Source organism: Cherax quadricarinatus, chromosome 80, assembly GCF_038502225.1.
Source record: "Cherax quadricarinatus isolate ZL_2023a chromosome 80, ASM3850222v1, whole genome shotgun sequence".
Lineage (NCBI taxonomy): Eukaryota > Metazoa > Arthropoda > Malacostraca > Decapoda > Parastacidae > Cherax > Cherax quadricarinatus.
The window spans coordinates 11,764,070-11,785,914 of NC_091371.1; the positions used below are offsets into that span (position 1 = coordinate 11,764,070).

The 21,845-nt window shown below is 41.4% G+C and overlaps 1 protein-coding gene across 6 annotated transcripts in view; it reads left to right on the plus strand.

Moving 5' to 3' along the window:
• Positions 1–21,845, plus strand: part of tay (tay bridge) — a 152,429-nt gene that overhangs the window by 53,580 nt on the left and 77,004 nt on the right. The window lies entirely within an intron of this gene.

Sequence of the window (21,845 nt, forward strand, 5' to 3'; positions counted from 1 at the left end):
ATTATTATTATATTAGTAGTAGTAGTATTGAACATTGCTATATATATCTGACAAGTAATTATTTGTTTTTCTTTGCAGGTTGGTATCTGTGTGTGGCGAGGCGGCGGTGTACAGGTAACGCGGGAAGCTAATTTGTGTGCAGGTAACGTACGTGGGGCGCTGATTACCTGTAACAATGAATCATTTTACTATGTAGCTGTCATATTGAACAAGGCAGCAGCACACTGCTGGTTTGTCTGATTGTGCTGGAGAAGTCAAGCGTGTTGGCCGGTTCACCTAGTCTTCATGAGCCTGGCCCCACTCCATACTATCGGCAGTGTGGTCACGTGTAGGACAAGTGGGTAAATTGGGAGAGTAACACTTCAGTATGCATTGGGGTGTGTTGCCCCAAGATTGAACCTCCATGCAAGTGTGGGACACCAGCTGAATCTGTGCCCACAGTTAAGTCTGTACACACAGCTGAGTCTGTACGCACAACTAAATTTGTACACACTGTTAAATCTGTACACACTTCTAAAACAAAATGTTATGTATACACTGCTAACTCAGTACTGCTAGTACGCACTAAATCTGTACACATAGCTAACTGCTCACGCTCATGGAATTCCATATTCCTCCAAAATTGCTAAAGGCATTCTCATGCCTTAAATGGAATGTAGAGAGAGTCTGGACAAAGAGTCGTCCCACAGTGAAAGTCAGATACACTGTAACACCGCAACACAAAGTGGCAGTAAAGCAATTGCATAAGAAAAAACTATAGACTGATAGCACTGATAAAATAGTTTTAAGAAGTAAGGTTTAAGCACATGGAATCATATCAGTTGCATAATTTGGGGCAATATAGGTTTACAGCATGTAGCTTCTGCCTCTTGTTATTGCTGGACTATTATGCCAGGGTCTTAGATACACTGGAAGACGAACAAAATGTAGATAACATGGACTTTGCAGAAGCTTTTAACAAGTGTGATCATAATATAATAACACATTAAATGTGTGTAAAATGGAATAAATGTGTAAGTGGCCAGATAGTTTATTGTCATCTAACAATTCGAACGGAAAGAGTAATAGTCAAAGTAAAGTAAGAGTTCTATTCATCAGGTCAGTTTTCGTCCCCATTTCTCTTTTCCGGTCTCAGACCCAACATTGAAAGAGACGATAACAAAATTTGTACTAAAGTGACATCCCCAGAGGACACAGCAAAACTCCAGACTGATATTAACTAGGTCTTCCATTGGGTCACAGAAAACATTGTGATGTTCGGTGAGGGCAAAATCCAGTTTCTCCACTAACAACGCCTCCTGGATGAGAGGCTTGGGGCGTATCAGCAGTTCTGACAAGCTGATCTGATAAACTGAGCTCTTCACCAGCATCTGTTATCGAAGAGAAATCGTTAATAGGAGTTGGACTGTCAAGCGCTGTAGCTCAGCTGGTGACCTATATGGACTAGGCTCGCCACCATGAGTATAACAAAAATAATCGGCTTCAAGTATACCACTGTGGTAGCCATCTTCTTCAGGGAAGTACCAACACAGCTCTCTTGCCTCAGCTGGGACAGTTGAAGCAGCTGCATCAGTAACAGCAGCAGCAGTAATAATATGCAGTAACAGCAGCAGCAGTAATAATATGCAATAGCAGCAGCAGCAGTAATAATATGCAGTAACAGCAGCAGCAGTAATAATATGCAATAGCAGCAGCAGCAGTAATAATATGCAGTAACAGCAGCAGCAGTAATAATATGCAGTAACAGCAGCAGCAGTAATAATATGCAGTAACAGCAGCAGCAGTAATAATATGCAGTAACAGCAGCAGCAGTAATATGCAGTAACAGCAGCAGCAGTAATAATATGCAGTAACAGCAGCAGTAATAATATGCAGTAACAGCAGCAGTAATAATATGCAGTAACAGCAGCAGCAGTAATAATATGCAGTAACAGCAGCAGCAGTAATAATATGCAGTAACAGCAGCAGCAGTAATAATATGCAGTAACAGCAGCAGCAGTAATAATATGCAGTAACAGCAGCAGCAGTAATAATATGCAGTAACAGCAGCAGCAGTAATAATATGCAGTAACAGCAGCAGCAGTAATAATATGCAGTAACAGCAGCAGCAGTAATATGCAGTAACAGCAGCAGCAGCAGTAATAATATGCAGTAACAGCAGCAGCAGCAGTAATAATATGCAGTAACAGCAGCAGCAGTAATAATATGCAGTAATAGCAGCAGCAGTAATAATATGCAGTAACAGCAGCAGCAGTAACAATATGCAGTAACAGCAGCAGCAGTAACAATATGCAGTAACAGCAGCAGCAGTAATGACAGATGCAGTGACAAAGTAGCAGTAAAAAAACAGCAGCTATTACAGTAGCTGCGATAGTAACCGCAGCAGGAACAGCAACTGCAGCAGTACTAACATGCAGTAATAGCGGCAGCGTAATAACAGATACAGTAACACCAACAGCAGTAATAAATGCAGTAACAGCAACAGAAGCTATTGTAGTAGCTGCGATAGTAACAGCAGCAGCAACAGCAGCTGCAGCAGTACTAACGTGCAGTAACAGCAGCAGCAGTAATAACAAATTCAGTAACAGCAGCAGCAGTAACATAAACAGCAGCTACGGCAGTAACCGCAGCAGCAGTAACAGATAGACAAAGAGTAGAGGTGCGAACACGAGCAGGAAACATTGAGCAGCAAACAGAGGAGCACAGTCGCCAGAACCATTTGTCGCTGTCTGGGAAACTCTTCTGACGCTTGATAATTGGACCGCAAATGTTGGAAATTGGACAGCGTACAGCAGTTGTACCCGACATTCCTTTTTTTTTTTTTCCCTGCTCACTGATGCTGGTGACTTATTGTCCCTGTGGCAGGTATTGGTGAGAGGATACTGGAGAGATATTGTCCCGCTGATTGTAGTCTGTGGCAGGTGCTGGTTACTGGTAGTTTGGTGAGAGGATACTGGTGACACACTGTCCCAGTGGTGTGTCCACCATCCCAACAGTATTAACATAATCGCAAGGAATGTATGTATGTACGTGTATATATATATATATATATATATATATATATATATATATATATATATATATATATATATATATATATATATATAACGGTAGGGTTATAATTGAAAGAATTAGTGGTAAGACAGAATGTAGGATTGCGGATGAGCAAGGAGGTTTCAGAGTGGGTAGGGGATGTGTAGATCAAGTGTTTACATTGAAGCATATATGTGAACAGTATTTAGATAAAGGTAGGGAAGTTTTTATTGCATTTATGGATTTAGAAAAGGTATATGATAGAGTGGATAGAGGAGCAATGTGGCAGATGTTGCAAGTATATGGAATAGGTGGTAAGTTATTAAATGCTGTAAAGAGTTTTTATGAGGATAGTGAGGCTCAGGTTAGGGTGTATAGAAGAGAGGGAGACTACTTCCCGGTAAAAGTAGGTCTTAGACAGGGATGTGTAATGTCACCATGGTTGTTTAATATATTTATAGATGGGGTTGTAAAGGAAGTAAATGCTAGGGTGTTCGGGAGAGGGGTGGGATTAAATTATGGGGAATCAAATTCAAAATGGGAATTGACAGAGTTACTTTTTGCTGATGATACTGTGCTTATGGGAGATTCTAAAGAAAAATTGCAAAGGTTAGTGGATGAGTTTGGGAATGTGTGTAAAGGTAGAAAGTTGAAAGTGAACATAGAAAAGAGTAAGGTGATGAGGGTGTCAAATGATTTAGATAAAGAAAAATTGGATATCAAATTGGGGAGGAGGAGTATGGAAGAAGTGAATGTTTTCAGATACTTGGGAGTTGACGTGTCGGCGGATGGATTTATGAAGGATGAGGTTAATCATACAATTGATGAGGGAAAAAAGGTGAGTGGTGCGTTGAGGTATATGTGGAGTCAAAAAACGTTATCTATGGAGGCAAAGAAGGGAATGTATGAAAGTATAGTAGTACCAACACTCTTATATGGGTGTGAAGCTTGGGTGGTAAATGTAGCAGCGAGGAGACGGTTGGAGGCAGTGGAGATGTCCTGTTTAAGGGCAATGTGTGGTGTAAATATTATGCAGAAAATTCGGAGTGTGGAAATTAGGAAAAGGTGTGGAGTTAATAAAAGTATTAGTCAGAGGGCAGAAGAGGGGTTGTTGAGGTGGTTTGGTCATTTAGAGAGAATGGATCAAAGTAGAATGACATGGAAAGCATATAAATCTATAGGGGAAGGAAGGCGGGGTAGGGGTCGTCCTCGAAAGGGTTGGAAAGAGGGGGTAAAGGAGGTTTTGTGGGCGAGGGGCTTGGACTTCCAGCAAGCGTGCATGAGCGTGTTAGATAGGAGTGAATGGAGACGAATGATACTTGGGACCTGACGATCTGTTGGAGTGTGAGCAGGGTAATATTTAGTGAAGGGATTCAGGGAAACCGGTTATTTTCATATAGTCGGACTTGAGTCCTGGAAATGGGAAGTACAATGCCTGCACTTTAAAGGAGGGGTTTGGGATATTGGCAGTTTGGAGGGATATGTTGTGTATCTTTATATGTGTATGCTTCTAAACTGTTGTATTCTGAGCACCTCTGCAAAAACAGTGATAATGTCCGAGTGTGTTGAAAGTGTTGAATGATGATGAAAGTATTTTCTTTTTGGGGATTTTTTCTTTTTTGGGTCACCCTGCCTCGGTGGGAGACGGCCGACTTGCTGAAAAAAAAAATATATATATATATAATATATATATATATATATATATATATATATATATATTATATATATATAATATATATATATAATATATTATATATATAATATATTATATATATATAATATATAATATATGTATATATATATATATATATATATATATATATATATATATATATATATATATATATATATATATATATATATATATATATATATATATATATATATATTATATATATATATATTATATATATATATATATATAATGGGGTCCACCTCTGGTGTAAATTGTGGGACCCATAGCCTCGGAGAAGTGGATAAAAAGGCTTCAAGGAAAAATATTTGGATTTCTTCCTGAAGCCGTTTGAATATTCCACTTCCCCTACCACCCCATCTTTTCATATTTATTTTTTTTACTAATAGGAATATTTTATTACATAATATGGTACAGAAGATTTAAGAGATACATTATTGATATAAAGGTGGCATATACGGTACATGTTGTTACGTGTGTATCACCGATTATAAGGTGAAAATCTCATCCAGCTCCTCAGAGCTGGGGCGTGTGCCCAAAATACAGCAGGCATTACCCCTTTGAACAGCCGCACTGAGCTGCTGGAACAGAAAACTAGCTGCCCTGGGATCCCTAGTTACCCTGATGAGTCTTTTTCCCAGCTCCTTAAGGAATTTAGATGCACTCTTTCCCCATGAGCCAAGGGTCTCTGAGCCTATGGGAACAAACATATAATGATGGGCAAGTTCTCCATATTTTCTAGACTTTTGGGACTCCCTGAAGCTGGCAGCTGCCCCTCCTTCCTCCCTGGTGTATTGGAGATAGGTATCAACCAAGGTAGATGCACATGTATAGTCCCACACCACCTGCTTCCCATCTGTCCAGGCTTGAAGGGTGATACCATCTGGACGCTTCTGGCTGCCATCAGATCTGCATAGTTGGGGTGGCTCCCTTACTGCTGGGCATCCAGCTGTTGTGAGGCTCCTCTTGATAATGTTATTAACCTCCTCATGTCTTGCAGTCTTTCCCTCGGATTTACGGCACACAAGACCATGGTACCCGAATCGGTCTGCTGCTTCACTGCCACAAATACACCTGTGTTCGGCGAGAATAGGGGCGGCAAGTCGAAGGGCAACACCGATGCGGATGGTCTGTGGGTCGAGACGTGTGCCAAAGCTGGAGTTGGGAACAGCCAACAGAAAGTCCCCAGCATGAGGTGCTCTCACTGCCAGGAGGCGGGCTCTATCCTTCCCTGACACACTCTGAAGCATTGTTGAGGCAATATTTTCCACTATTGGACCATCCCAGTGCGATTGTTTGTAGTTGTTGGGGGGAGCAGGTCTGGCTCCAGAGCCCGTTAGATTATCCCAGATCATTGCTCCGTCAATAAATTTTTGGTCCTGGACTCCTATCTTGTCCCTAAGATGTTCAGGGAGAATCGCTGCTACAAGCTCTCTGGATGCAATACACGAGGACAGAAAAGCAGGTAACGCAATCTGTGATGACTTGCGGACACCAATGCCTCCTAGTCTGACTGGAAGTGTAGCTTGGTTCCACTGCCCGTCTTCTAGAGTAAGGTTAAGTACTTTCGTAAAAATCTGCCTCAGAATACTGTCATATTCGTGCAGTATAGGGTTATCATATGAAGGTGCACATCTTAGGAAATATGTCAACCTGGGCAGACTCAAGCACTTTGAGAAGGTACAAGGCATCGTGGGTGTCCAGATTGCCTATTCGATGTTCCATTCTCCTTAACTCTTCCAATTTCTTCCTGAGAATTGTGTCAATGGCATTGCTTCCCAGAGGTCGTCTCCCAGTCGGTCGTCTCCCACCAAGGCAGGGTGACCCAAAAAAGAAAGAAAATCCCCAAAAAGAAAATACTTATATCATTCAACACTTTCACCACACTCACACATTATCACTGCTTTTGCAGAGGTGCTCAGAATACAACAGTTTAGAAGCATATACGTATAAAGATACACAACATATCCCTCCAAACTGCCAATATCCCAAATCCCTCCTTTAAAGTGCAGGCATTGTACTTCCCATTTCCAGGACTCGAGTCCGACTATATGAAAATAACCGGTTTCCCTGAATCCCTTCACTAAATATTACCCTGCTCACACTCCAACAGATCGTCAGGTCCCAAGTATCATTCGTCTCCATTCACTCCTATCTAACACGCTCATGCACGCTTGCTGGAAGTCCAAGCCCCTCGCCCACAAAACCTCCTTTACCCCCTCTTTCCAACCCTTTTGAGGACGACCCCTACCCCTCTTTCCTTCCCCTATAGATTTATATGCTTTCCATGTCATTCTACTTTGATCCATTCTCTCTAAATGACCAAACCACCTCAACAACCCCTCTTCTACCCTCTGACTAATGCTTTTATTAACTCCACACCTTCTCCTAATTTCATCACTCCGAATTTTCTGCATAATATTTACACAACACATTGCCCTTAAACAGGACATCTCCACTGCCTCCAACCGTCTCCTCGCTGCTGCATTTACCACCCAAGCTTCACACCCATATAAGAGTGTTGGTACTACTATACTTTCATACATTCCCTTCTTTGCCTCCATAGATAACATTTTTTGACTCCACATATACCTCAACGCACCACTCACCTTTTTTCCCTCATCAATTCTATGATTAACCTCATCCTTCATAAATCCATCCGCCGACACGTCAACTCCCAAGTATCTGAAAACATTCACTTCTTCCATACTCCTCCCCAATTTGATATCCAATTTTTCTTTATCTAAATCATTTGATACCCTCATCACCTTACTCTTTTCTATGTTCACTTTCAACTTTCTACCTTTACACACATTCTCAAACTCATCCACTAACCTTTGCAATTTTTCTTTAGAATCTCCCATAAGCACAGTATCATCAGCAAAAAGTAACTGTGTCAATTCCCATTTTGAATTTGATTCCCCAAAATTTAATCCCACCCCTCTCCCGAACACCCTAGCATTTACTTCTTTTACAACCCCATCTATAAATATATTAAACAACCATGGTGACATTACACATCCCTGTCTAAGACCTACTTTTACCGGGAAGTATTCTCCCTCTCTTCTACACACCCTAACCTGAGCCTCACTATCCTCATAAAAGCTCTTTACAGCATTTAGTAACTTACCACCTATTCCATATACTTGCAACATCTGCCACATTGCTCCCCTATACACTCTATCATATGCCTTTTCTAAATCCATAAATGCAATAAAAACTTCCCTACCTTTATCTAAATACTGTTCACATATATGCTTCAATGTAAACACTTGATCTACACATCCCCTACCCACTCTGAAACCTCCTTGCTCATCCGCAATCCTACATTCTGTCTTACCTCTAATTCTTTCAATTATAACCCTACCATACACTTTTCCTGGTATACTCAGTAAACTTATTCCTCTATAATTTTTACAATCTCTTTTGTCCCCTTTCCCTTTATATAAAGGGACTATACATGCTCTCCGCCAATCCCTAGGTACCTTCCCCTCTTTCATACATTTATTAAACAAAAGTACCAACCACTCCAACACTATATCCCCCCCTGCTTTTAACATTTCTGTCATGATCCCATCAGTTCCAGCTGCTTTACCCCCTTTCATTCTACGTAATGCCTCACGTACCTCCACCACACTTACATTCTGCTCTTCTTCACTCCTAAAAGATGGTATACCTCCCTGACCAGTGCATGAAATTACCACCTCCCTTTCTTCCTCAACATTTAAAAGTTCCTCAAAATATTCTCGCCATCTACCTAATACCTCCCTCTCCCCATCTACTAACTCCCCTACTCTGTTTTTAACTGACAAATCCATACTTTCCCTAGGCTTTCTTAACTTGTTTAACTCCAAAATTTTTTCTTATTTTCATTAAATTTCTTGACAGTGCCTCTCCCACTCTATCATCTGCTCTCCTTTTGCACTCTCTCACCACTCTCTTCACCTTTCTTTTACTGTCCATATACTCTGCTTTTCTTATAACACTTTTGCTTTGTAAAAATCTCTCATAAGCTAACTTTTTCTCTTTTATCACACCCTTTACTTCATCATTCCACCAATCACTCCTCTTTCCACCTGCCCCCACCCTCCTATAACCACAAACTTCTGCCCCACATTCTAATACTGCATTTTTAAAACTATTCCAACCCTCTTCAACCCCCCCTACTACTCATCTTTGCACTAGCCCACCTTTCTGCCAACAGTCGCTTATATCTCCCCCGAACTTCCTCCTCCCTTAGTGTATACACTTTCACCTCCCTCTTACTTGTTGTTGCCACCTTCCTCTTTTCCCATCTACCTCTTACTCTAACTGTAGCTACAACTAAATAATGATCCGATATATCAGTTGCCCCTCTATAAACATGTACATCCTGGAGCCTACCCATCAACCTTTTATCCACCAGTACATAATCTAACAAACTACTTTCATTGCGTGCTACATCATACCTTGTATATTTATTTATCCTCATTTTCATAAAATATGTATTACTTATTACCAAATCTCTTTCTACACATAGCTCAATTAAAGGCTCCCCATTTACATTTACCCCTGGCACCCCAAATTTACCTGCTACTCCCTCCATAACATTTTTACCCACTTTAGCATTGAAATCCCCAACCACCATTACTCTCACACTTGATTCAAAACTCCCCACGCATTCACTCAACATTTCCCAAAATCTCTCTCTCTCCTCTACACTTCTTTCTTCTCCAGGTGCATACACGCTTACTATAACCCACTTTTCACATCCAATCTTTATTTTACTCCACATAATCCTTGAATTAATACATTTATAGTCCCTCTTTTCCTGCCATAGCTTATACTTCAACATTATTGCTACTCCTTCTTTAGCTCTAACTCTATTTGAAACCCCTGACCTAATCCCATTTATTCCTCTCCATTGAAACTTTCCCACCCCCTTCAGCTTCGTTTCACTTAAAGCCAGGACATCCAGCTTCTTCTCATTCATAACATCCACAAGCATCTCTCTTATCATTTGCACAACATCCACGCACATTCAGACTTCCCACTTTGACAATTTTCTTCTTATTCTTTTTAGTAATCTTTACAGGAAAAGGGGTTACTAGCCCATTGTTCCCGGCATTTTAGTTGACTTTTACAACACGCATGGCTTACGGAGGAAAGATTCTTATTCCACTTCCCCATGGATATAAAAGGAAAAGTAATAAGACCAAGAACTATTAAGATAAAATCAAAGAAAACTCTGAGTGTGTATAAATAAACGTGTACATGTATGTGTAGTGTGACCTAAGTGTAAGTAGAAGTAGCAAGACATACCTGTAATCTTGCATATTTATGAGACAGACAAAAGACACCAGCAATCCTACCATCATGTAAAACAATTACAGGCTTTTGTTTTACATTCACTTGGCAGGACGGTAGTACCTCCCTGGGCGGTTGCTTGAAATTTATTTATATATATATATATATATATATATATATATATATATATATAGTTTTTTATTAAATTATTGTAAACTTATCTAAAATATATTTAGTTGAACTAGGCTAAATTCAATTGCGCTTATAATAAAGTTAGTAAGTTTTTTAAGATTCTTTTGGTACAAAATTATTAATTTTTACATTAACATAAATGACAAATAAAAATATATATTTAAACGTATAAGAGAAAATTTTAGAAAGGACTTAATTTTAAACGAGTTATTGTTAAGTGATCAGTTTTACCTATTCAGCACGACATTATATATATATATATATATATATTTATATATATATATATATATATATATATATATATATATATATATATATATATATATATATATATATATATATAAAATGTGTAAATACATTATACCAAAACGTTAATATAGGCCAGTAAGGTTTCATTTGGAGGTATCTCCTTGGCCTAGTGTGTGCAGTTACTGGTGGTTGTTGGCACAGTGGCTAGAGTGCCTTGTGGCATTAGAGTTGATGTGGCCACCTGCTTCCTGTTGACATCCTCGCCACCATTCACAACTGCCAGTCTAGAATGCAACCGCAGCTTTTGGTCTTGTTAGGGTCGCATGGTCCTAGCCCAAGGTCGACAACCATAGCCATCAGAGATTGCCATGCCGGCAGGACCTTTCACCTGATTGGTCTAAAGAAGTGGTTCTTGCCCAGATTGTCAGAGACAAATATGTTCATGAGGAAGCGCTAAACTTGAAGGGGTCATACAACGTCTGGAGAATTGAAGGTAATCAGGTTTGATCCAAGGAAGGGGGAAGGAAGCTTCAGATCTTTAGTGCAAGAGCCCCTCACCTGCATTAGTGCACTCCCTTTGAAAGGTGTTTGAGGCAAAAGGATTTTTCCCCTAATTGTGTAATGAATTACTAGAGTATGCAAATGAACAGCTGCTTCACCTTACAGCAATAACAAATCTGAGACCGCCTGATCCACCAGGCTATTAGCACTGAAATTCTATGTAAATATTGACAAGGTGGAGTATGGGGCCCTTAGATACAGTGGATGCCTTTATTAACGTTTCCTCCCACACAGTGACCCGTATTAAGGCTTCATAAAACCCACTGTTTGGAGGGAGTAATAGGTTGTTGGCGCTAGCAGCCTGCACACCCACAGCATCAGTACGTTAAGACACTTCGCTCGCGTCTTGAAAGAGAAAAGAATGGATGCTTAAACACTCTGGGTTAATAAACTTTTTTAGTGGTCGGGTTACATGGTTATATAATGTTTGACGAGGGTGTTATATGTTTGATGAGGGTGTTATATGTTTGATGAGGGTGTTATATGTTTGATGAGGGTGTTACATGGTTATATAATGTTTGACGAGGGTGTTATATGTTTGATGAGGGTGTTATATGTTTGATGAGGGTGTTACATGGTTATATAATGTTTGACGAGGGTGTTATATGTTTGATGAGGGTGTTACATGGTTATATAATGTTTGACGAGGGTGTTACATGGTTATATAATGTTTGACGAGGGTGTTACATGGTTATATAATGTTTGATGAGGGTGTTACATGGTTATATAATGTTTGACGAGGGTGTTACATGGTTATATAATGTTTGACGAGGGTGTTACATGGTTATATAATGTTTGACGAGGGTGTTACATGGTTATATAATGTTTGACGAGGGTGTTACATGGTTATATAATGTTTGACGAGGGTGTTACATGGTTATATAATGTTTGACGAGGGTGTTACATGGTTATATAATGTTTGACGAGGGTGTTACATGGTTATATAATGTTTGACGAGGGTGTTACATGGTTATATAATGTTTGACGAGGGTGTTACATGGTTATATAATGTTTGACGAGGGTGTTACATGGTTATATAATTTTCACAGGCAAATTTTAAGAACTTCATTAAGAGCAACCAGCATAATTAGCAGCAAACAGCAGAAGCATCAGCATCGTTGGTATTATCAGCACAGGAAGGTCAGGCAGGGAGCGTGTGTGCTAGGGTGGCTGCAAACCAGGTACCAGACTAATATGGCACTGGGAATAAGAGGAGGTCGTTGATAGACATGTAACAGCGGGTTATAGGTACATATTTCACCAGTTTAGTTAGTCACCTGATGCCATATATATTTAAATATGTTGAGAGAAAAAGGCTATTGCGTATGGTAAATAGCCTCGCAGGCCTATCAGCACCATGTTTAAGTCGACAGGGTAACGGTTGAATAGCTAGATAGCTGAGAAGTATATCAGAAAGTGGTAAGTAGATGTGTGAGGCAAGTATAAAAATGTTGGGTTGCAGGAGAGGTGCCGTGGTCAGCATGCTTCCCAGTCCACAAACCCACACCCGTCTTGTCCTTGTCAAGTCATTTTTTACACCACCTGATTATTTGGCCAACCACAGGGAGTGTGAGCTTCATAAAAAATGTAGGTAATGACTACACTTAGCAGTAATTAGGGTGATAGAGGCGCGGTGTGTTGTGGAGAGTAGCAGGTGTTGATAGCATGGTGGGTGTGAGAAAATGGAGATGTGGTACCGGTTTATGAGCACTAATTTGTCTTTGTTTATGGGATAAGCTTCTGCTTCCGACATTGTTCGTGTTGGTGCTGATAGTGCTAGTGGATGTGATGGAGGTGCTGCGCCTGACGGAAAGGGTAGTGTTGACCTAATAAACTCATGTTTTCACAAATTTTTGTATATCCGAAGTGTGTTGTTACACTTCTGTATAATTTTGCATCGTATGACTGAAGGCTAGCATTGTTCGTGTCATATTTCATCATACAGGAGTGTGTGTGCATGCATGAAGTAATGAAATCTGTCAGCCTGTCCAGGAAAAACTTCGTTAGGGTAATTAAATATCCCACATTTGGTTCAGAAACTGCGGCAGCTTGGATGATTTCGTTCCAGCAGAGCTTGGATTGCTTTTACATGGGAATTACCACATGAGTTGTAAACTCAAATATGCAGCACTTCGCTTACCTTCTGTATGTTTCATTTTCTCCCAATGGATTCCTTTGTGCCAGTGTATTCCTTTGTGCCATTGTATTCCTGGTATATAATGCACAACTGGAACAAGAGTGACGGGCACTGTTAGGACAAGTGTGAATTTGTTCACCATTTTAGCACCTGACCAGAACAACATTCCTGACTTGTCAGTGCTTCTGCTTACAGTAAGACTTTGCCTTTCCAGCTACACATTCAGTGCCTTATTTACACGAGTTTTAGTGCTGCCTTCGTAACTACTAACTTCATTCCTTTGTAAAACAAATGTGATATGGGAAGATGTTAGTTTTATGGACGTTTATATCCTTGTCAGGCTCTAAATATCTAGATATAACGTTCAAGTAGTCTAGTCAGTCATATATGTGATATATAGATAAGTTTTCCTGTGAAAATTGTGTTGGACGTTTACGCTGTCGTGAAATGGTTGTTGTGGGACGATTAGAGAAGTGTTGAATATAATGTTTTAACCTGGAGAAAGTGATAGTTATACTATACATGCGGAGCTTCCAAGTTGTGTTGTATAGAAATGAATTTACAGGCTTAGAGCTGTAATCAAATCTCAACTCATTTTAGGATACCACCTGTGTTACAGGTTTTGAGATAAAGGCCGCTTTTGTGTTTCAGATGATTTAGACCAGAGGGACGGGAATATGCGATGATACAAAACAAAGCTCTAGACATGTTTTGCTGTGATGATACCAGCCATGTTTTATTTGTGTGCCTTCCCTTACGTTGCATCTCCCGGCAGAGGCTTGAGGCTGGAGAAGAACAGTCATACAGTAGGTGTGAGGACGTGGTGCTGGTTATTACTATTGAGTGACAGGTCGCCTAATGAGAGTTAATACTGGTGCTAAACACGCTCCGGGATGTGGCCCATTGTGTTGAAGAGGGGATGTGGGAGGGGTGGATGACTAGTGGAGGGGAAAGGAAAGGATAGGGAGGATGGGGGTTGGTGATGTTGCCTGTATAGTGGTTTGGCAAACAGCAGCCATCCAGGGAGGTAATATCCTCCTTAAATGTTTTGCACTCTGATAGGATTACTGGTCATTTCATTTCCGCTGCATGAACACGCAAGATGGCAGGAAATTCTTAGGAACTTCTTACGAATATTCGGCATACGCTTAGCTTTAATTTCTTGTACGTTACTTTAGTTATAATTTTTGTATTATTTCTTGAACTTGGTCTGAAACCGGGCGGCGGAGATGATCCTGGAGTTATTAACAGCAGTTATTGTGTGCAGTTGAGGCTGCAGTCTGTCACATCAGAGCCTGACGTTATCCCCAAGAATGTACCAGTGAGCGATTTTTTTTAATCCTCGAGGCAGAGCGAGTAGCAGGCTCAGTCGTAATTGGATCAGTTCCAATTGCTTTGATACGTAAAAAAAAAAAAAGACTTCGAAAGTGGTCAGTGATCTAACAGCATTATTGCCAGACGACCTGACGTTCAGTCAACAGAACAAAGTATATGTAACCTCTGTCAGTACAATGCAAGTGCATTGTAATAAACATTTAAGACTAGGAATGTCACCCTAATGATATTACTTGGGTATTCACTTGTTTTCCCTTTTCTAGGTGATTATGCTGTGCTCACGTATACACTCAAAACCAGGTGAATATCTGAAACTATAATAAATTTATTTACTGTTCTCTTAAAATCATCAATCATTTAGATTATTGGTACCCTTCAAAGCCTGAAAATGACCTCATTCTCCGACTTTTGCTTACTCGTGAAAAGTCTCCTCGCATCCACTACCTTGTCACTCTCTCACACAAACGAAACAATGGAATATGACGGTGGAAAAGGTAAAGTGTATTGTTATTAGCTGGAGTTAGCCTCTGAGGGTAGGCAAGACGGTAAGTGCGTGTGTTGGCTGAGTTGTAGTGGGAAATTAGTAGTGTGAGGGGCAGGATAAGTGCCCTCATACACATACCTAATAATCATATGCCCCAAATAACTACCACTGGGCAACCGTGTGCACAACCTTGGACCTAATATTCTCAAGCCGTAGGGTTCGATATTGAGTGCGCTGGATTACTGGTTGGGACTTGGTTCTCCGGTTCAGATTTTTTTGTTAACCTTGTCGTGACGCAGTGTGTACTCTCAGGACCCCACTGACGAATCCTGCGTGTACTCTTGTGGCCAGTGGTTATCCTTCAGGACCCCACTGACGAATCCTGCGTGTACTCTTGTGGCCAGTGGTTATCCTTCAGGACCCCACTGACGAATCCTGCGTGTACTCTTGTGGCCAGTGGTTATCCTTCAGGACCCCACTGTGAATCCTGTGTGCACTCCAGTGGTTATCCTTCAGGACTGTACTGTGGACCCTATGTGCACTCCAGTGGTTATCCTTCAGGACTCCACTGAATCCTGTGTGTACCCTAGTGGTCAGTGGTTATCCTTCAGAGCCCCACTATGAATCCTACATGTACTTCAGTGGTTTGCTCTCAGGACTCCACTGTGAATCCTACATGTGCTCATGTCAAGCCGTACTCTTGTTAATCCTGATTAATTCCTAGGTTTTTTGGGTACTCATTTGCCATTTTTTTTATTCAACATTGGGAAGCGAGTGTGTCATGGTGGTGAGGTGTTATGATTGACAAGTGTGAAACCTAACAAGTGTGTGGCGCAGGAGGGAGAGAGAGAGAGAGAATGGAGAGGCATTCTAAGTGAGTTTTCTTTTTACAAAACTGAATACATCGGCAATGTGATATTACCCTATTCTGTATGATGGTTACATAGTGAGAACACAGTATTCTGTTTAGTTACATAGTGAGAACACAGTATTCTGTATAATTCACAGTGGAAACAAAAGTTAGTTATATTCTCCTGTCATATTCCATCACAAAGGATGGAATTCCGTGTTGAAATCTTTCAGCCTGAGCTGGGAGACTTCAGTAGGGCAGTGAGGATATCAGGTATACCAGAGAGAGAAGGGGGGGGGGGGGGAAGCCCCGCACATCAAGACGTAGCGGTTGTGGCCTGGCTTACTCACTACCTTTACTCTCTCAGGCACGGTAACGTGTTCATGATGTTCACACTCTTGAAGAACTTCACATGAGACCACAATAACATATTTTATACTGTCTATATCACTGTTCTTCTCAATGATGGTCAATAAATTTGCATATGCATGCTTACGAGTGTAATATATATATATATATATATATATATATATATATATATATATATATATATATATATATATATATATATATATATATATATATATTATACATACAGTATATGTATGTGTATTTACACACACACACACACAAATGATCAGGTGAGGGGTAGAGACAGGTGTGTAACCAACGCTGATGCCATACCCTCACCTGACGCTAGCCTCACACATGCCTGGAGCCTTCTCAGGTGACCCTGCCGTGGCTCACTCAACCTCCACACACTCTCAACGCTCTGTAATATCACTTAAGCATTCAGTGTGTACTCGCCGGTTTGTTTGTGTTTGCCGGATACTGTAATCCCATTGAAAGTACTTGTGCTGGTGATAGTGTGTCTCCTGGTCCACCATATCAACCACAACTACGTCTCGTGGTTTTTACGTTCAAGGTTGTAACTTTCGTTTCCATTAGTGCCTCCTCGTAGTGATTCCTCTCAATTGCAGGATTATTTACAAACCTTTGGACGTGCTCGAGCTTCTGAACGTGTTCGACCAGGCTGACTGTGTTGTACTCCATGATAGGCCTTACATACAGCAGTAGTCACATGTATATCTTTAGCAATACGGTTTGTATAGCGATGGCAGCGACATAAAATACAAAGTGTGTGGACAGATAGGACCATACGCTGAAATACTATATCTTAGTGTCCAAACATCCAACCTTTCAGAGACACCTTCATGCAAACGGTATGCCGAGGGAATGCGGTTAATGTGCGCCTCTGGCGATATGCTGGTCGTGATGTTGACACCAGCGTGCCCCACCTCAACAACATTTCACAAGCGGCTGAGCGAGCCAGATAAAAGCCTCTTTAAACTGCATGTGACTGTCGTATATTTTATTAACGAGGCAGCAGCTCTTTCATATCTATAAAGCCAAGGACATTACGTCTTCGGTAATCACGGTGCATGCCTTTTATACACGTAAGTGAAGGGTAAATTATGCTGCGTGGAAATTTACGACAGCGAGCAGCTGCTACTGGGCTACTGAGATGCTCGAGTTAATCTTCTGGTTATCACTTGGTAAATATAGTGATACTCCCACTTGTCAAGATGGAGGCGGGGTGAGGAAAAGTGAGGAAATAATGAGGAAGGTTCAGGAAGGGGTGTGGAAGGGTGAGAAATAGATGAAGACACGGTGTTAATGGGTGAGAAAAGTTAAGGAAACAGTGCGTAAGGGTGAGAAAAGGATGGGAAGTGGAAGGGTGAGTAAAAGATGAGAAAGGAGCGTGGAAGGTTGAGGAAATTGTTAGGAAGGGTGAAGAAAGAGTATGGAATGGTGAGGAAAGGATTAGAAGGCGTGAGAAAAGGATGAAGAGTGTGAAAGGGTGAGAAAACTATGAGGAAGGCGTGTGGTGTCTGCGGAAGAGCTGGGAAATCAGGTGTATGACAGCTGCACTATACTTGAAGGTCGGTTGTTGCTCCCTAATTTGTGGCACTGCTCTTGGCACTTCAGGAATTAACGAGTGTGTTAAAATGGTGTCAACGTGAAGGTGGGTGTTCCTATCTCACTACACTTCCCTCTTCATCAATCAAACTCTTTATACCTGGGTTAAGTAGCTTTTGCAGAAATAAACTGGCTTGCTCCTGACAAGGAAGGCTTAGGCCCAGGTGCAGAGCCAGCTGTTATTGTGACAATGTTTTGCTCTACAGTAAAAGCTTGCTCTGCACCTGGGTTAAGTTGACTTGGTTTAGGAAGCTTTCCCTTTCAGCTAACCCCGCAGTTATTCTGACGACTGACCGAAAGCTAATATACCCTAGTAGTTGGTGTTACAACTTTAGAGGCAGACATTTAGATTGGCTCGTGTGTTTCACTACAGGACAAACTTACATTTGCTCCACACGGTGACAGTGACAACCACGTGGACAGGTGGACAGGGGCTTCTCCATACCTATCGAGATAATCGAACCCGGGGCCTTCCTATTGAATGGAATGCTGTCACCAGTGAGCTTCGCGGCATCTTGAAAGTGTGGTGATGAAGACTTTGGGGGTAAAGGGTTACAGTTCCACATGATGTAGGTAATGCTGAGGGAGATGTGATGGGTAGTGTAACAACTGGAACCACTAGAGAGTGTATACAGTCCCACATGGTGTGGCTGGGAAGGATTGGGGGGGATGTTAGGTGAGGGTAGTGTAACACATGCAAATGTTAGGTTGGTGCTGTCTTAGTACTCCCCGGGGACAACTCCTCAGGGCGGTCCGCTCTACACTAAACTGGAATGGGAATGCTAATGTACTTTTCTTCCTCTTATTCTCCTGGTGTCGTGGCCATCTCTCTCACTGCTAGGCCCCTCCTACGCGTCGCGCTGACAGGGTAGAGTATATTTGAGCGCCATCCTGAACATCTTTGATGGCTTTGTGATGCCATAACTCTCAATATGTATGTAAAGATCTCGGCGGTTCCTGCCACGTTGGCTTTACGGCCACTAAAACTAGTTCCTCGATCGGTATGGTGTCGGAGCGAGTGTGCTGGCTACGACACAGACGGAGATACTAACGGTGATGACTACGACGACGTCTGGTATTCTCTCCTCTTCGTCTTTGGTAGAAACTCGAGCCCTCCCAGTGCTTTCTCCATGTTCACCTAGCAGCAAATAGGTACCTCGGAGTTAGTCGACTTTTATTGGTGGCATCTTAGGGGGGAGAGAGAACCAAAGGTCCCCAATGGAAATAAGGCGCGCGCGCACACACTACTGACTTTCTTGGATCATCTTGGGATAATAACATTACGAGGTTAATAGTTGAAAGAAAGTCATAAGTTCCTCAGTATAGAGTGGTGTGGGGCTGTGGCCGGGCAGGAAACCTTGTAAAGCTCCCTAACATAATTTTCCGCCAATTGCTTTATGGGAAGTTCAGCGGGTGTGATCGCTAGTGTTGTCAGGGGGACGGGGGTGGGCGCGCCACGATTACGTCCGGGGAGCGGCTCTGATAAAACGTTCTTGTGCGGTTTTATGCGGCGTTTTATGCGTTTTATTCTTAGGTTTATGTGGCGGTTTATACGTTTTATGCTGCGTAGCGAGCGCGCGGGGCAGTTGTCGTGAAGTAATGGCCAGCATAAAAGTTTTACACGTCTCCTTTACGGCCTACACCCGCGGAGTCACATGCTGGTATGGGTGGGCGGTGAGGGCGGGCGTGGGCGGCGGATCGAGGGAAGTTTGGGTGATAGCGGGTAGCGGGGTGAGGTAACTGGGTGGTGGGGTGGAGCAAGCTTAGGTGATGGGTTGGGGCAGGCTCGGGTAGCGGGTTGGGATAAACTTGGGTGGTGGGGTAGGACAATTTTTTTTTTTTTGGCACATTGGGGTAGGTTTGGTTGGCAGAGTTGGGAAAGCTAGGGCAGAACAGGCGTTGGGTTTGGGATAGAGTTGATGGTAGAGATAGAATCTAGAGATATCACTGTAGGAGGCTGTGAGAACTTGTAGATACCATGTTGATTTAAGTTATCACGAGAGTATCAACTATTTTTATGTTCATTTAAGACACTAGTACACTCTAAAGGCTGTTACCAACCAGTAATATTCCAACCTAGTCTCACCTGGAGAACGTAAAGAAAGATTTCACTGCCCGGGTAAATTAAATCAAGCACTTAAATTGTCCGGAAGATTAAAGTCCATTGAATTTCGCGACTTAAATCTACACACGGAAAATACTTCATACAAGAGTAAGACTACAAAATATATCGAATGAAGAGTAGGACACAATGAATACACAAAGTGTGAAGGGACCAAGGCTTTTTAACCTAACCTTGTAAAACCCTGTGTGAAAAAAAATTCCTTTCATGCATGAGGGGAATTACCCTCATGCGTGCTCCTGGCATTAACAGCCTGATTGATCGGGCCATCAACCAGATCTGATCTGGTATCTAGCTGCAGGGGCGAGAAACTCTTCCCTGGCTCGAAAAAAAGGTAAACAACAGGTAAATCTGCTGTTCTTTGGCAGCTTCACTTGAGGACTTCACCCATATCGGTAACTTCTTGTGGGAAAAAGGGGGGGGGGTATATTAGTAAATACCTGGTAGCTATCACATCCTGGGTGATCTGTCACAGCCGACGAGAATCTCAAGTGTTTTCTCGAAGATTGAAACATCCATCCAGCAATATTTCGTATTCTTTATTGGTGAATGGTTGCAGTGTTTCTTACTTCAGGTGGTAACAGCGCTTTCTCATTGACTTAACGACACTTTTACTTTCCAGTAGGATTATTTTTGACCACGTATCGTATACAGTACGTTATTTCTTTATAGTCCTTGGTTCCATTCCCGGGTGAAACGAGACATATGGGCAGGTTTCCCTACACTTGCTGCTCCTGTTTTCTTTAGCACAAAACATGTACCTAGGTGTTAGTTGTTGTGGGTCACAGCCTCATGGGTGGTATATCATGATAGAGGTGCGCTCTCAAGTGAGCTGAAATACGACAAGAATTCCTAATAAAATGAGATGTGTAAAAAAAAAAATAGCGTCCCCATATGCTTGTCGTCTGTGCTCCGAAGAATTAGTGATTGAATTTTTGGTAGCTAAGAGGCGTTAGTTTCTTATTTGCAAAAAAAAAAAAAAAGTTCACTTCAGTCATGTATATGTATTATTGCGTATTTGTTATTACGGTAGTAGAGTTAATCTTATGGAGTCTCCTTTGGTTAATATTTCATAATGAACTTTGAATCTTTTAGTAATTGCAGTGCTCATTGCTACTCTCTTTGCCAAGAAAGTGATTTTCCTTCGCAATTTCAAATTCTGGCCCTCAGTATTGCTGGTACAAACAATGTTGCTGGCGCCTTGAACAGTCTTCTAAGGAAAACAGTTTCCGAGCTTGCAATCCCTCCATGCAATTTTTTTTTTAATTTCTGGGGATCTGTTTTGTTGCATGTTATTATTATTTGTGTGTTTTATTTCTGAAACTATAGCCACATTCAGGTTTATGTTAAAAAATAGTCAAAATGTTCTTGAGTATTTCCCAATCGATATACTGATTTGTATTCGCAGATTTGTGTTTGGTAGGGAAACGTAGTTTGACGGCCTCTTACGTTTTCTTCATGAACCATTAAATTCTGAGTTCCCAAGAATGGATGAGTGGATGTGGCTGCTGTTTTCTTTCCACTCTCAAGACTTTGATTCCGTTATGAGTCGTCTGCAGGTGACCAAACTGCAGCTAGAGCTGACAAAGACACAGACATTACTGGTTTATAGCCTCTTAAACTCTTCAATACCCATCATGAAACTGTCTGTGGAGTTCTCTTCCATTACTTTCACTTCAGTAATCCCACTTCTCTACCACCCTGAGTGAAAAACTCCGTGACATCCCTGTGACTCGTCTGTGTTTTTAGCTACCTTCTGTGAATCATTATTCATGGTGTTCGTATTTTAGAAAGTTTTTCTTCTGGCCACCCTATCCTCCGATTGGTCTGACATGAGTACTTAGTAATCATGTCAAATCAGGTCATATTTAATTATCTTAATCCTCCTAATTCACATTAAACCACTCCCAGCCCTGGGATGGG